At 36.4% G+C, this 18,251-nt stretch overlaps 1 pseudogene across 1 annotated transcript; it reads left to right on the top strand.

Moving 5' to 3' along the window:
* Window positions 1-1,049: 1,049 nt before the first annotated feature.
* On the top strand, window positions 1,050-14,239 carry LOC149532490 (heat shock cognate 70 kDa protein-like; annotated as a pseudogene). The gene is made up of 3 exons (XR_016357264.1): window positions 1,050-1,180; window positions 11,686-11,750; window positions 11,839-14,239. The product of XR_016357264.1 is annotated as a heat shock cognate 70 kDa protein-like (transcript).
* The last annotated feature ends 4,012 nt before the right edge of the window (window positions 14,240-18,251 follow it).

Genomic DNA, 18,251 nt, shown 5'->3' with positions numbered 1-18,251 from the left:
TTTGATAGGTGATTGATTGATTTAATCATTCAAATGACCAGATGTTACCATTGATTTGAAAGTTTGTTGTTTTCCTTTGTTATCTCTTTTTCTCCTTAATTCTCATTGCTTGATTGAAATTCTTGATGTTTTAGGTCTTGCTAATTTTAGGGTGTCTACACCCCCTTTTTACACACCATCTTGGTGCACTTACCCATACGAAAACTATAAAATTTACAATTAAAAATATAAAGAAAGGAAGAATAATGTGTAACTAGTATGAAAGACAATTCTCATTGTTTTAGGTCTTGCTAATTTTAGGGTGTTTACACCCCCTTTTTGTACACCATCTTGGTGCACTTACCCATATGAAAACTATAAAATTTAGAATTTAAAATATAAAGAAAGGAAGAATAATGTGTAACTAGTATAAAAGACAGTTGGAAGAGGCCAAAAACACTCAAAAGATGTTGATGTTGGACTACAACGTCTAAGGGTTCAATCTAACACATGGGTATCCACACATTCACAAAACAATAATGGTGAAAATGAGCCCCATGGCTGTAATTTATTAAAAAAAACCAGTTTATAAACCCATGGCTAAATTATTCTATTTATCACATTCATTTTATAAACTTTATTTATAATTCTAAAATATACATACCTTCAAGAAAAATCTATCATTGATCTTTATAAAGTTTATATTTAATCTCATTAAATTAGTTTAAATTAAATTTATACATAAAATATTATTTTTCTTAGAAAATTAAAATTAATTAAACTTTTCTTACTAAAAATATATTTCACAAATTTATGTTCTAAAAAGAATTAATTATCCTTTAACTACAATTTCTTATTTAAATCAAACACTATAGGATTCCTACATCAAAGTACTTTACAAATTTATGTTCTAAAAGGAACTAATTATTTCTTAATTCCAATTCCTTATATCAATCACTATTTGATTCCTAGATTAACATATTATAAAAACTAAAGGGAAAGGAAAAGAGAAGTATTGGCCTTCTATACTCCCCAAAAGGAAACAAAAGTAGAGTTATTATTCTCTTCGGGGAAAAAGTCATTTTTTCCGTTAAATCACGAATACCTTCGTTCTTAAGACTGCATTTGGCTTTTAAGTCTGAACTTGGGTTACCATTTTTATTGCTATGGAAAGCTTCCTACACAGAATTCTGCTATTAAGGTATCTTTCTTCTCTCTCATTTATTTTTTAGTTTTTTCAGCAGTGATAGGCGTATGTAGGAAAGCCTAAATTTAGTGTTGTGGTTTTTAACTCTTTAATTCATTTATTTGTTTCTAATGTATTTTTTATTCATAAATATAAGGGTTTTCTAAATTATATTTTGTTTTGTGAATTTCATAAATACATTGATGTTATTTGTTTCGTTTTAGTTTGGTGTTAACTTTTTTATTTCCTAGCAAGCTGGATATGCTGTAGAATCATTTCTCTGTTTCTAATGTGAAAGGATTTTCTAATTTTATTTTGTTCTGTAGATTTTCCAGCTATTTGTTTAGTCTATTAGAATTTTTTATTTCAGAGTTGTTTCTACTGATTTTGCTTCCTCACGTTCTTATCTGTTAAAATCTTCCAAAATCTAAATCTTATAGAAAGGTCATTGTTTAGTGTATTGAGCAAGTACGAGAGAATAGTTGAAAAATATATTTAATTTAGATGCATGCTTCTTTATAATGCTATACTCCATTACATAAAGATAAACATGTCAGTTAATATTAATAACTATTTTCTATTTAGAAAAGAGGAAAAATGTGCCTTATATGAGTATTCTCTTCAAACTCTGTTTAAATTTGAGAATAAGATTAATTTTGAAAGTGGGTTTGCATAGCAGATCTTGTTTTGTGTATGGTTAAACTCTAGATCTTAAGAAATTAAAAAGGTAAAATTCAGTAATTCTGACCTTTTTTGCAATGTATTATATATAATATTGTAGAACCTAAGACTATATACTCTTAAATAACAAATAAATATTTGAATACTATAAGCTAGAAATACACATTATACATAAATTTTCAATACATTGTTCATTTATTGAAAGATCTTTAACTCTTTGAATTTGAATCTGTACAATCACTTTTACTTTTCAAACTGAACTATTTTTTATCAAAAGTATCAGTAAAAGACTAATACCAGAGTTATAATAATAATAATAATAGATCTACATAATATAGGGCGGGGGCCCTAGCTCGGTTGGCTAAATCTTCCCTGTTGCAGGGGGTTGGTCACGGGTTCTAGTCTTCCCCGTTCTTGTGGTACCGGTGGGTGTGTCGCGCCAGCGCTACCGATCACGTTAAAAAGTTTACCTTAAAAAAAAATTTAAAAAAAATCTACATAATATATATAATGCCTTAAAAAACTTAAGCCTTCCATCATAAACTAATACTACTACTTGTAAAGTCTGAACCAAATTCTACTATGGCCCTTACTGCAAATAAACCTTTTCTACGCTTTCAAGACTAAAATCAAAATGATAAAGGGAATTCCCTAACCTCTTCCTCTCCTACTTCCTTCCGCCGCATTTACCCTAAGAATAAAAAATTGTGAGTAGTCCTGCCTCCATATTCCTAAGCTTTTGGTCTATTTCACTCTCCTCCACTAAATTTTCTCCTCCAAGGAAAATCATGGTGGAGCTTGTATAGCTTTATTAGGAAATCAGCCCTGCATTGTATGTCAAATATTCTATAACTTGAAAATGTTCCGGTCCTCAATTTCCAGGATCGGATATCTTTTAAGAGAGTATATGGTTGTATCATCTATGCTCCTAATAATTCTTGCCATGTCTCAAAGAAAGGCCTTTTTGCAGATCTTCTCTACCACAATTTCGCTCATATCCACATGAATAAACATTGCTAAAAAGACTACCACAATCTTTTTATTTACTCTGTACAGAACTAAACTATTTGACTTCTCAACATTTTGCTAAATTAACAAAATTTTAGATCATTAAATCGACAACTTCTTTGGTCTAAAAAGAAATAAACATCAATAACACCTGAATCAAACAACAACAAATCTAAGATGATCTGGAGCATCATCAATCTAGTTCAACTTTTCACTCTGTAAACTAAATCGAACAGCAAGAAATCCAAGATGATTTGGGGAATTCATCAATCTGATTCAGCTTTCACTCTGTAATTTCAATCTCCAATCTCTTGTTACCAATCAACCAATGCTCACATCTCTTTGCATCTTCTTGGTTCCTGACCTTTTGCTTCTATGTTAACAACATCTCTCGCTCTTGTCTATCCACTGCCATATGCTATTGCCTTTCCAGTTTGGAGCTCATCTGTTGTCTCTTCCTAATGCTATTTGACACGACATGCTCATCTATCATCTATTATACCACATTCAAGATGAAAATGTTCCTCTTTATAAAAACTTCTCATTATTTTGGAGTCTTACATTTATGCATGGATTTTATACTTCTCTATTTTCTTAGTCAAAAGATACTCTTTACTATTTCTTTTTATCCATAAAGGAACTCTTTAACTTCCTTTTATCTTCTCCAAAGCAGTGGTAGAAATGCTTCATTGATGAGACTCTAACCAAGGTTCAAACCCCGCTAGGCCATTGTATTTGTAGGCTTTGTACCTACCTACATTGGGCTTAGAAATGGCAAATTTGAATTTGTGATATTGCTAGCACGATTTAATTGTGTGATTTTTGAGTCAAACTCATTGACCCATATTTCATGAGTAGTGATTCAACATGAATCCATCTCTCATGAGAATAAATGGAACACTTAGCACTCATTGGATCTAGGTGATGCTCACAAGGGTGAAGCACCGGGACTTCCCGGGAGGTCACTCATCCCAGTACTACTCCAACCTGAGCGCGCTTAACTATGGAGTTTCCTCCATGGTTAAACCCAAAGCTTGCAACCCCATTTGCAAAACCTTCACCAAGTGTTGTGCCTTATGAACCATTCATTAGAAAGCCCCTTAAGCTCATCAATTGATAAGTAGGAGATAATTTCCACAGCAAGTCAAATTGTGATTTTGCTATCAGGATTTAGCTGTGTGTTTTTTGAGTCAAACTCATTGACCTATAAGGCACAACACTTGGTGAAGGTTTTGCAAATGGGGTTGCAAGCTTTGGGTTTAACCATGGAGGAAACTCCGTAGTTAAGCGCGCTCAGGCTGGAGTAGTACTGGGATGGGTGACCTCCCGAGAAGTCCCGGTGCTTCACCCTTGTGAGCATCACCTAGATCCAATGAGTGCTAAGTGTTCCATTTATTCTCATGAGAGATGGATTCATGTTGAATCACTACTCATGAAATATGGGTCAATGAGTTTGACTCAAAAATCACTCAATTAAATCCTGATAGCAATATCACAATTTGACTTGCTGTGGAAATTATCTCCTACTTATCAAATTTGAATTTATAGAGTGTTTTGCAACTTAAAAGGCTTCTGTTTACGGATCAAAATATGTATATATATTTACAAATAATATAAAAATGTTGAAAATAGATTATAGAAGAAATTCAGTTGAACCGTTTAGTATATAATTCAATGACATTTATACACTACCTTCGTTCTTTTAACTTCCATGATGATCTTCACTTGAATACTAACTATTAATCACTCAACACATTTTTAACATGAACAAAATTAATTTGAAATTATAAGATCTGACATACACAAAACATAAACTGAAATTCTATTATTTATAAAATTCAAAAGTTCACCCATCTATGGCACAGATGATGTGGTAAGCCACGTAATTCACTGTGTTATGTGCCTATTTCCATTTGCTTTTATTTAAGTTTTTCTCTTTGATGTGGTTTAATCTCTTTAAACTCAATAAAATGGTTCCACCATTTCTAAACCAGGGGAAACAACTATTAAATAGCTACCAGACAATCATCAATGCCTGAAACTGGATCTTCTGCTGCTAGCAAAGAGGATTCAGATCGAATGCCACAGAATGGTATGAAGTAGCTCACGCAAGAGGGATACCAAATTTCCTTTATTATTGTAGCCAAATAAATTATGGAAGTTGTCAACACAACCTTATCTTAGAACCAAGAAGAATAGAGAGCTAATGGGCCAATCTTATGGAAAAATAGGGGTATGAATAGTAGAAGGTTTTTGCTATTGCATTTTCCCCTGTGTATCAAAATTTGAACTATTTTCAAATTTCCCCTCAAACTGCTGCAAGGCTGTCCACCTCTTTGTTTTGCTCTCTTGGAACACCCTAGTTTCCAAATGCCTCAAAGTCATAAAGACTACATTCTATCTTTATAAGAGTTGAGAAGACTATTCTTCACTATACTTTGAGCTCTATTTGCATTCACGAACATTTCACTATCTTCAAATCCCTATAGCAATTTGACTCCTTTATTTGGCGCTACTAGCAATCGCTGAATGCAGACCTTGTTCTCATCTAAATAAATAGTACACAAATATAGAGAGTACACGAGAAATCAGATCTGAAGGTAAAATAGCGGTTTTCATTTTTGAAAGAAACCAACATTGCACCCGCACCAATACCATTCTCGTTCCTTGAACCATCACAGTACATCTACAACATACCCTTAACATCTTTTTCAAGTTTCATGAGATTCTAAATAAATGAATTTTCTTTGCAAATGCAATAGGTGTCCAATCTTTTTTACACAAAATTGTAAGGCTCAAACTCAAATTCTAAGCAATCAAAAATGTGCCATATATTACCCTTAAATGGCACAGTTTTGATTGCTTAGAGTTGGACAACTGCCTAATGTTTAACACAAGTTTTTGAAATTGGCTTAGCCTTGATAGTGATTCTTGTACCATACCTGATCCTGAACAACATATGGAACAAATGCAAATACATATCCTCCTGTCTTGGCTCTAAATTCTCTAGACAAATATATAGCAAATATGGGGGAAGTTCTATAACTGAAGTGTCTTCCAAAACAAAGGAACTTATCCAAAAGGTAAGATTGAGATCTTGATGACTCCTACTGTCTTAACACTAGTACCATCCAATTTTACAACTCCTTTAAACACTAGTTCATACCTTATATTAGGCTAATTGGCCAAAACAATTTGGCATGATAGAACTACTAACCCAGATTAGCAATGACTAAGGACTGTTGATATGGTGAAGGCCAACGGTCACTTGTTTTCTTCCCTCCAATAAGCATGTCTCTTGGTTTCCTGAAACCTTTCATATGTAATATCATTGGAGCCTTTTTATACTCTACAGTCTGGACATAGCCACTATTGTGGTGAACCAGGATAAATCTGGTGTTGCATATTTTTCTTATTGCGTCTATTTTATTTCTTTGTTTAAATCTTTTAAATTGGTATCAGAGCACGAGGTGTGCAGATTGGGAAATTGGTGTTGAATTTTTTCGAAAAGATGGAGGATATGAAAATAGAGAAATTTACAGGCAAGAATTACAACTTGTGGAAAGTGCAGATGCGCTCCTTGCTGGTTAAGCAAGACTTGGCTCTCACAATTGAAGGAAAGTCTAAGAAACTATATACAATGTCTAATGAAGATTGGGAAAAGATGGATGAGAAGGCGATGGCATCCATTTTTCTCTTGCTAGCAAAAAACGTCTTGTTCAATGTCTCAAACGAGAAGTCAACAAAAGAAGTTTCGGACAAACTTCAGAATATGTATCAAATGGCGTCGGCTGCAAACAAAATCTTCATTATGAAGAAACTCTACAAACTAAAAAAGAACGAAGGGACTGTGATGTCAAATCATATAAATAATTTGAATACCCTATTATGTCAAGCAAGCTTGGTTGGTATGACTCAAGATGACGAAGCCCAAGCCATCATCTTGTTATGTTCTTTACTTGACAGTTGGGATCCCGTAGTTATAGCTGTAAGTACTTCAAACTCTATGAAGTCAAAGCTGGCCTATGACGACATTGTTGCCACTTTATTAAGTGAAGACATGAGAAGGAGTAACAAAGACTCCTCATCCGGTGATGCTCTCACTATGGTCAGCACCGAGAGAAGAGGAAGAAGCCATCATAGAGGAAATAATAATTACAATCAGCGAAGATCAAAGTCACCCAATCGTTCAAGGTCAAGAGGTAGGAATGGAGAATGTTGGTTTTGAGGTAAGCCAGGCCACACAAAGAGAAATTGTTAGGCTTACAAGAAAGCACAAGAAAATGTAAGAAACATGGAAGCAAATACAGCCTATGAGAAAGATGAAAGCGCTTTAGTTCTTTCTACAAGTGACACAAAATCAGATTCTTGGGTAATAGATTCCGGAGCTTCTTCCCATGCTACTTCATGTATGGATTGTTTCACAAACTACCATGAAGGTCAATTTGGAGAGGTATTTCTTGGAGACAACAAATCCTGCGAAATAGTTGGCAAAGGTGACATTTTGTTACCACCGGAAGATGGAGGGCAATGGTTGTTAAAAGATGTTCGCCATGCTCCCAAATTAAAGTGAAATCTGATTTTTGTCAGTCATCTCTTTGCACAAGGATATAGCCAAAGTTGGTTTAATCTTTATCTTCTTGAGAAGCCTACTGAAATAGGGGCTGCTATGATAGTCATGGGCAGCGATGTAGCACTTTGTCATCAAAGATTAGGCCACATGAGCAAAAAGGGCCTTGAGATAATGCTCAAAAGGGATCAACTACTAGGTCTCCAATTAGCAAATTTGAAATTTTGTGAACATTACTTTTATGGAAAGCAAAAGCCGGTCAGCTTCTTGAAAGATGGACATAATCTCAAGGAAAAACCATTGGAACTTGCACACTCAGATGTCTTTGGTCTGGTTGAGGTAAGCTCTTTAGGAGGTGCAAATTTTTTTGTTACTTTCCTTGATGATTGTACTAAGAAAGTATGGATATATATGATGGCAAATAAATCTAAAGTTTTTTCTAAGTTTAAAGTTTTCAAACCTCTTGTTGAAAACCAAAGGGGCCATAAGATCAAATGTTTAAAAATGGATAATGGAGGTGAGTTTTGTTCACTGGAGTTTGACAATTATTGTGCAGATAATGGTATTCGTAGGGTGAAAGTTGTACCCTACACCCCTCAAGAAAATGGGGCAGCGGAAAGACTCAACAGGACAATAATGGAGAAAGTTCGATGTATGCTTTCAAATGCAGGATTGAGAAAAGAATTCTGGGCTGAGGCATGTAATACAGCCATATATCTCATTAATTGGAGTCCTTCTTCAAGGTTGAACTTTGGAATTTCGGAAGAGGAATGGAAAGGTAGAAGAATTTCTTACTCTCATCTTAAAGTTTTTGGTTGTCAAGCTTTTGCACATGTGCCCAAAGAAAAGAGAAGCAAGCTGAATCCTAAATCTGAGCCTTGCATATTCGTTGGATATGGAGAGGATCAGTTTGGCTTTAGGCTTTGGAGTTTAACTAAAAAGAAAATTATTAGAAGCAAAGACGTTGTCTTCAATGAGAAAAGATTTCTAGCACTACATTCTCAGGAAATGTGTAAAAAAGAATTTGTGCCAATCTCTGCACAAAGAAATGTTGGATTGAATCCACAAATAGTTTCTAACATTATCTCATGTAGTCCCACCTCTGTACTATTTCCAAATTTATCATCCTCTTCCACACCTGGGAACACAGGACATGATGATAGTTTTTCACGAGAGTTTTTTGATATCTCTTCTCAAGACATGAATTTGTCTATGCATCATGACCAAGTCTGTGAAAGCATTTCAAACCAAAGTTCAAGGGATCCTTTTACTACGTTGGCCTATCAGTCAAGGGATGACCCTTCATGCCTACGCTCTTTTGTAACTCCCAAAGAAATGCATCCAAACAATGAATGGGATGCACAACATAGTGTGGGCAACACTATAAACCGCAGTATACTATTGGGAGGGACTACATGTCCAATTTTAATGCTCATCCACGGACGCAGGCTGGGCAATTAGATCTGCAGAACAACAATGCGCAGGGCATTAGAGCCATTTCACAGGCTATACAAACTAATCTGCAGGGTACTTATAGTGAACATGTGTCACCCTTGGCAATACACGGTGGGAGCATAGGCTACGGTGGGAACATAGGCCACATCCTTGGCAATACACAAGGGCAGTTTCAGAGTGTAGGTAATATGCAATGCAATTCGCAGGGTCCAACTAATTCGCAGCTTGCATATAATCCGCAAGGGGCAAATAAAAACCAGGCTCAAACGTAGGGTAATTATAATTCTATACTTCAAAATAGCGGTAAAGACCTACAATCACCTGCTGGCATTACAATCTTTGATGAACAAGTTCAACATGTTCAAAATCCCCTCAATGATGTGCACACTCAACACAATGGACTGCAAACAACTAACGCTGAGCCTTTGAACCAGCAGTTAACAGACATTAGTAACACTTGCTCCCATTACAATCTGAGATCGCTCAAGACACAGAATATGGACATATTTTCAAGGGATTTTATTGATGAGACTGGGACGTCCAATAGGGATGTTAAAGGAAATTCAGAGCCCACAAATCCAATCAATGGCCAAAGTCATGTGAATGAATCTTACAATAATCTATTCTCTAGCAGTAGAGAGGGCATACAAAATTTAAATCAGCGAACTAGTGTAACTGGTTCTCCATTTGAATTGGTTCAACCAGAGAACAGAGAACCCAAAATGAGAAGATACACTAGAGAAAGGAGAATGTCAGCTGAATTCTCAAATTATGAATTGTTACTTGCTGAAGAGGTAGAGCCTTCAATTTTGATTTTTGAATTCTCCGAACCCACCACTTATAAAGCTGCACTTAAAGATGTAAACAGTGAAAAATGGCAAGCTGCAATGCGTGAGAAATGGATTCTTTGCTCAAGAATCAAACTTGGGATTTGGTATCTCTTCCGCCTAATCGAAGACCACTTAGGAACAAGTGGGTATACAAGTTAAAAGAAGAAGTAGAAGGCAACAAATGCTTCAAAGCCAGATTGGTGGTAAAGGGACTTGATCAAGAAAAAGGGATAGATTTCAATGAAATCTTCTCACCGGTTGTCAAGATAACAACTATCCAAACTGTTCTAGGATTAGCAGTAGCGTGGGATCTTGAGTTAGAACAACTTGATGTGAAAGCCGCATTCCTACATGGTGATGTAGAAGAGGAACTTTACATGGAGCAGCCTCAAGGGTTTGTAAAGAAGGGACATGAACATCTTTATTGCAGATTGAATCGGAGCTTGTATGGCCTCAAACAAGCCCCAAGACAGTGGTATGTAAAATTTGATCACTTCATGGCTGAGCATAATTTCACAAGATGTGAATCAGACCCATGTGTCTACTTCAAGAAACTTCCAAGTGGTGAGTTTGTCATCCTTCTTCTTTATGTTGATGACATGTTAGTAGCTGGCACAAACAAAAGAATAGTTAATGAGTTGAAGCAAAAATTGGCAAGCAAATTTGTAATGAAAGACTTAGGGGCGGCCAAAAAGATTCTTGGCATGACAATCACAAGGGATAGGAAAAAGAGGGAAATCACTTTGTCTCAAAAACAATACATTGACAAAGTTGTTGAAAGATTTGGCATGGCTGAATCAAAAGTAACTCCTATTCCTCTTGCTGGTCACTTTCGATTAAGTTCTGAATTATGTCCTAAAACACAAGAAGAAAAAGAATTTATGGAGAAAATTCTCTACAAATCAGCCATTGGTAGCATTATGTATGCTATGGTTTCTACTCGCCCCGACATTGCTCATGCGGTGAGAGTTGTGAGCAGGTTCATGAGCAATTCCGAAAAAGCTCATTGGGAAGCCGTCAAATGGATACTAAGATATCTAAAAGGCACTTCAAATTATGTATTATGTTTTGTCAGAAACAAAGTTCAGCTACAAGGTTACACTAATTCTGATCTTGCCGGAGACTTGGATAAACGAAGGTCTACCACTGGTTATACCTTCACGTTTGCTGGAGCTACGATCAGTTGGACTTCATGGTTGCAACATTGCATTGCTCTTTCTTCAGCTGAGGCTGAATACATAGCTCTTTCTAAAGTTGCAAGGGAAATGATTTGGCTTCAGCGGTTACTTGGTGACTTGAAAGTTCATCAAAGTGAATATAATTTGTTTTGTGACAGCCGTAGTGCGATCTTCATGGCACATAATCACTCATCACAACATCGCTCCAAGCACGTTGATGCACATGCTCACTTTGTTCGTCATGTAGTCGAAGAGGGCAAGCTAAATGTTGTCAAGATTGATACCAAGATCAATCCGGCTGATATATTCACGAAGGTTGTTGCCAAAGAGAAGTTCGAATATGCTAGAACTTCTCTTGGGCTTGTGAAGAAAAGATAGATCATTCTTTGAGCAGGGTATTGGGTGATCAGTTGTAGCATTGGTTGTCCTTCAGGTGGGAGTTTGTTGATATGGTGAAGGCCAATGGTCACTTGTTTTCTTCCCTCCAATAAGCGTGTCTCTTGGTTTCCTGAAACCTTTCATGTGTAATATCATTGGAGCCTTTTTATATGCTGCTCCTGTTCATTTGTAATAACCTTTTACATATTAATCCAATACTCTGCAGTCTGGATGTAGCCACTATTGTGGTGAACCGGGATAAATCTGGTGTTGCATATTTTTCTTATTGTGTCTATTTTATTTCTCTGTTTAAATCCTTTCAAGGACATCCTCTTTTAATTGACATAGACTGATTGAAATTGCTATAGTTTTCGCTGAAATATTATTTTACCGATTGAAGCTCCTCGGTGCCTGTTAAAGGAAATCCCTTTGTGCTGGCAAAGACAAAGCCTCCCACATAATGACAGTTGCAGTCTGTTCTTAAGGTAATTCATTTCGGAATTAATAACAACATGTTCCTGCGTGATTCAAAACCTGAATTATTTTCCAAATATTCTTCTTACATTCATGCAGAATTTACCATGGACAGAGCGGGCAAAGCTAAGGCTATTGGCATTGATCTGGGGACAACTTACAGCTGTGTTGGAACGTGGCAGCACGACAGAATTGAAATTATTCCGAATGACCAAGGTAACAGAACCACTCCGTCCATGGTTGCTTTCACCCTCAATGAAAGGCTTGTTGGGGATGCTGCCAAATTCCAGATTTCAACTAATCCTACCAACACCGTGTTTGATGTCAAGAGACTCATTGGAAGAAGATAAAATGATCCCTCCGTGCGGTCTGACAAACAATTGTGGCCATTTACAATTGTTCCAGGGAAGAATGACAAGCCTCTAGTTCAAGTGACCTTTAAAGGTGAGAAGAGAGTATTTGCAGCTGAAGAAATCTCGTCCATGGTGTTGGTAAAAATGAAGATGATAGCTGAGCAATACCTCCAGAGTGATGTAAAGAATGCTGTCATTACCGTACCTGCTTATTTTAATGATTCCCAGAAGCGAGCAACTAAAGATGCGGGTAAGATTGCAGGGCTTAATGTCATGCATATCATAAATGAACCCACAGCTGCAGCAATAACTTATGGCTTTGACACAGTGGTGGAAGGAACAAGAAACATTTTAGTTTTTGACCTTGGAGGAGGTACATTTGACGTGTCTATTGTTACAGTTGAAAGAGGTAAGGTTGAAGTTAAAGCTGTTGGAGGCCACATGCATTTGGGAGGTGAGGATTTTGACAATAGGATGCTCAATTATTGTGTTCAGCTATTCAACAAAAAATATAAAATGGATATATGTACAAGTCCCAAAGCTCTTCGAAGACTACGTTCAGAGTGCGAGAGGGCAAAAAGAAGTTTGTCTTCGGCAATAGAGACTGTAATCGACATAGATAGCCTATATGAAGGGTAAGATTTCCACACAAAGATCAGGAGAGCCAAGTTCGAGGAGCTCAATGCTGACCTGTTTGATAAATGCATGCAATTGGTGAAGCAATGCATGGAAGACTCCAAGATGAGCAGACACCAAATAAACGGCATTGTGTTAGTAGGGGGTTCTTCACGCATACCCAAGGTGCAGGAACTGCTAAGTCAGTTCTTCGCGGGAAAGGAGCTCTGCAAAAGTGTAAACCCAGACGAGGCAGTTGCTTATGGTGCAGCTTTGCAGGCAGCTGCACTGAACAAGGAAAACATAAACTTGGTGTTGGTGGACGTCACTCCCTTGAGTCTTGGAATTGAAGTCCAGAATGGCGTCATGGAAGTAATAATTCCCCGCAATACTCCCATTCCCGCTCGAAAAGAGTCGTCCGTCACCACAAGTCTTGACAACCAGACAATAGTACCGTTTTCAATTTATGAAGGAGAGAGAGCTTTGGTTGCACACAACAATTTGCTGGGTGAATTTGTCCTCCATGGGATTCCGCCTGTCCGGTGTGGGGTGCCAGATTTAATAGTTTGCTTTGAATTGGATGTGGAGGGAATTCTCACAGCCTCTGCCCGGGATGTGGGATCAGGGAGAAACAATCAAATAACTGTTACAAATAAGCGTGAGAGACTGGGCAAGGAAGAGATAGATAGAATGGTGGCTGATGCACAGAAATTTCGGAAAGAGGATGAAGATATGGCCGAGAAGCATTTGGCCAAAAACACTTTGGAATGTTATATTTACAACATGAAAAGTAGAGTGACAGAGGCCAAGAGCAGGGGGACGATGGAGACGAGCGTTGCAGAAGATATCAGGGAGGCATTGAAGACCGTTGAGGAATGGCTGGATGAGAATGACGACACAGTAATTGAGGAATATCAAGCCAAGTTGGACGATTTGGCATTGAAATGCGGATGCTTGTCATAAAAACAGATAGTTCGATTTTTTTTTTTTTTGTGGCCGTTTACGATTAATGCTGTTTAGAATGAACATTGGGAATTGGTAGAAGCTGGCTTTCTCCCATACTTTTCATAAGAGACAATTTAGAAATTACTAAAGGCCCGTTTGGTGAGCGGAATAGGAATACGTATTCTGGAATAGAACGTATTCATGTTCTCTGTTTGATTCAGCGAATATTTGATGAGAATTCGCGGACCTGAAAATTTATGTTTTCTAAAATTAAAAAAAATGGAATAGGAATATGTATTCCAATACCACCTATTTTGGTGGAATTGCAAAACCTCATTTTTGGGTCAAAAATGAAATACGTATTCCATTTTTGCTTCGTATTCCAATCCTGTTTTGGTGCATCCAAACAAAGAATTCACAATTTTTGGAATACGTATTCCTATTCCGCTCACCAAACGGGCCCTAAGTTAGTTAAAAACCTATGCTTATAATTAGTATACTAGTTAGTAGTCACAGCCAGGTGAATTAGACATGAAACGACTTTTTAAAATGAATATTAAAGCATTTAATGATTTTCTGGAGATTTATTAATGCTTTTGATAAGTTTTTTAGAAAGATAATTGTTTGTTTCTGTTTAAAAGATTTTTAAAGTTATTTAGATATTATTAGAGCTAATATTATTGAATTGAAGCTTTTTTAATACAAATTATAATTTACATGTTGAAATATTATTAAAGAAGATTTATATGTAATAGTTTACATAAAATTATGGATCTATTGAATTCTAAAAATAATTTATTTTTAATTTTGATTTATCAAAATTTATAAGTTGTTGAAATAGTTTCAGAACTGTTAATGATTTCTATTAAATAATTATCTTATCAGAGTTCTAGATGTGTTTTTAGAAATTAGATTTTAAATTTACAAAAAAATCTAAGTTATTGAACTATTACTAGAGTAACTTTTTGAAAAACTGTTGACGTCAACCCTATCTGTCATCTTACTTTTTTATGAGGTTTGGTCATATTAATGCCTTTCATTTTACGGTTTGACATAAGTTGGTGTAAATAAGTATTTACTATTTACACTTTACTTAAGTTTACTTAGGTTAATGCAATTTCATATTAGTTGTCATGTAGACACCTAGGAGTTTGCATATTCATGTGTTGTCATATAGACAACACAATAGTTTGCACTCCAATTGAGCACATGTTGTCTACTACATCTCTCTATGAGATACACCTTTACATTCTTATTCTCTCATTGTTGCACGTACATTCATGCACAATGGAGGATAATCCACTCTTGGTGGACATGTGCTTAGTTCTTGCTTATCTCTTTGCATGACTCTTAGACATATCAATTGTCTTTATAGACAAGGCAATTCTATGATGTATTCATCCAATTATCTGATTAATCCAATTGTTTGATCAATCCATTCTCATTTGGTCATATTTTGTCTCTCTTGTGCTATCTCTTGAGCTTCTAGATCTTGAAATTTCATTCTTGCCTTAGAAAAATTCTTTCATGGTATCATAGCTATACCAAATTCTTACAAAATTATTGCCAAATATTAATATAATATATGTATAAATTAATTATATTTACAAAAAGCTCATATTTCCAAGTTTCTAAATTCATACATTTTTAAAAATAATATAAAATTTCACACCCTATTGTTTCATAGGGGATCAAGGTGGCTGCAAGGGCTACCACTCCTGTTGTGGTTTGCACTCTGTTTACCACATCTTCCATTACAACACAGAATGTGCGGCATTCTCCTAGTCCTCCCATACGTGCTAAGAAACTAGCAAAGAAGCGACAAGCTATCATTCCAAGAGAGTTTCCTTATGGTTTTACCCCAGTTTCTCCTTTTTTACAAAATAGTTACTCCTCTCTCGAGGATGAAGAAGATATAAAAGAGTTTTCATGAAAATTTTATCATGGAATGTATGAGGTCTCACAGACCGCTCCAGAAAGTACTATGTTAGGGATACCTATCATAGACTTGGCAATTTAGATTTTATCTCTATGCAAGAGATTAAAATCCCTAGTTTCATTCTTTCTTCCACATGTCGCTTCATTTGGTCAAACGACATTATGTTTTCATCTTAGCATGAAACTGGTAGAGGTGGTGTAGCTACTCTTGTGTTACCTCACCTTCATTCTGTTATTATTTCGCATGGTTCCAACCCTAAGCACACAATTATTTGAATTTTGCTTTCTCTCAATAATCATTCTTTTGGTATAGTTAATGTGGATGCTACCAATGCTGATGTGGAATGATTTCAACTATGGTGCTGGATGGCTGACAACTTGCCTCCTACAACTTGGGTGATGTGCAGTGATTTTAATATGGTTGAGCTAACTTCTAACAAAGAGGGCATTTTTCCTTTTTGATTAACAATTGGGGTAAGGGAAGCATGGTACTACATGTATAATAAATTGGGCTTGTTTGATCTCATTACTAATGGGCACTAGTAGAATGGAGTCTAGCACACTTGCTCTAATTTTCAAGTTGGCTCAGACTGTATATTAAAATATCTTGATCGTGCTATGATTATTGTACAATTTTTTTTCCTTTTCTAAGGATTGAGATTTACCTGTCATTCCTCTGCTAGATGTGATGTTGTCAGACCACTATCCCATTTATTTTTCTATTTTTTGGCAAATAGTTGTCTAGCGAGCTGTTAGAACGCAGTTTTTCCTCAACACGTTTGTGCTAACGAATTCTTCCACTATTCCTCACATCCTATGTTTTTGGAATTTAGAGACATGTCCTCACTCTCAATCTGGCTAGATTTAATGGTGGAATGATGCTATTACCAGTACTACTAGTTTTCTTCGCACCTATGGGAGGTAGTTAGTGGTTTTCAAAAAAAGGTCTTATGAAATCAATACCAAGGCCCTCAGGAAGGCTTTTGAAGCTCTTACCCTTAACTCGTTTGATGTTGACTTACAAATCTAGCTTACCAAGCTTCACCATAATAAATAGATTGTGGATAACTATGTTGCTAGTGGGGGCCCAAATCAAAGCTTGCCTCCATTGGTTTGAGGTTGGAAACAAAGCTTCTAAAGAGTTCTTCTAGACTCTTGAAGCTCGTCATACAAGGAAATACTATTCTCTCCAATCTCCCTGACATCTTGCACAATTTTGTGCGTCATTATGAAAATGTTTTCATTTTGCAGGGAAGTTCGATTGCTTAGGAGGAAGCTCTCAGAAAGTGTATTTATGTTACTCCAAATCACCTAGTTGTCAAGCAATGGACTTTCTATGAACAACTTCTCACCATCAGGGACCTCAAAGAGGCTGTCTTTTCTATGGCAAATGCCTGGGTGTGATGGGTTCCCCTATGAATTTTACAAACACCTCTAGGAGTCTGTAGGTCCAGACCTGCACAAAGTCTATCTAGAAGTTTACTATACTAAGAGCTTAAGAGCCATTATTAACAAAGGAAGCATTAAATTCATACCTATAGCCAATGACCCTAAGGATATTTTTAACTAGTGGCCCATCACCTTGTTGAAAGTGTCATAGAAAATTATTGCTAAGGTGATATCTCTTAAGATTCATCATCTCCTTCCTTTAATTGTGAGGCTAGAGAAAACTAGCTTTATTAAGTCCAGGTATATTCTTGACAACGTCATTGATGTTTGGGAAGGCATGGAATGGGCTCACAAATCCAACTAGAAAACTTTGTTTTTGAAAATTAATTTCTCCAAAGCTTATGATTGTATTGAATGTCCCTTTATTTTGGCTATGCTTCAGGCATTGGGGTTTGGCCCTAACTTTCTTTAGTCTATGGAGATGCTTATGCATGTATTAGCATTAATAATTATCAATCTAAAGCCTTTGGGCTCTTTCAATCCATCAGGCAAGGTTGCCCTTTGGCTTTGGCTTTGTATGTTATTGTTGCTAAAGAGTTTGGTTACTTACTAGCCCACTCTATTTCCTCTGGTTTGGTTCGTGGGATTTCCTTGCTTGAATCTTCTTCCTAGCTTGTCAATGGGCATTTTGCTAATGATTCTTTCCTCATTCTTTTGGAAGATGAGGAGAACATTGCTAATGCCTTGCAATGTTTGGACACCTTTTGTCAAGCTTCCAGTTTGGCTATTCAATGACATAAGATGCTCTATTATAGGCAATCTTTTCTTCCAGCCCTACCCTAGATTGCTCAATTTGAGTGGAAATGGGTCAGTCACAAGGAGATTTTCTACTTTCTAGGCATTCCCTTTTCTTTCCAAGCTTTACCAATGAACTTATGGATTGATATGCTCATGGAAATTGAAAAGAAGCTTGACTACTGGCTTACTAATGCCCTTTCTTTTGCAGGGAAATTCCATATTTTTTCAAAGGTGTTGGTGGCTACTCATGTTTATTACTCCTCATGTTGGGCTCCTTCGAAAGCCTCTTACCTTAAGTTGGAATGCTTACTCTATGACTTTCTTTGGGCATCTGGTTCTGATCACCATGGCTTTCACCGAGTTGCCTGGGATTTTTGTTGGCTCCTCAAAGAGTCTAGAGGTCTTGGCCTTCTTTCTACTCAAAAATAATAGCTCACACTCTATGCTAAGTGGATTATTTGTGCTATCATTGGT

Source organism: Cupressus sempervirens, chromosome 10, assembly GCF_028749045.1.
Source record: "Cupressus sempervirens isolate cs-2001-9-10 chromosome 10, ASM2874904v1, whole genome shotgun sequence".
Lineage (NCBI taxonomy): Eukaryota > Viridiplantae > Streptophyta > Pinopsida > Cupressales > Cupressaceae > Cupressus > Cupressus sempervirens.
The sequence above is the reverse complement of the archived record's forward strand: the minus strand, read 5'-3'. Positions and strand labels throughout refer to the sequence as shown.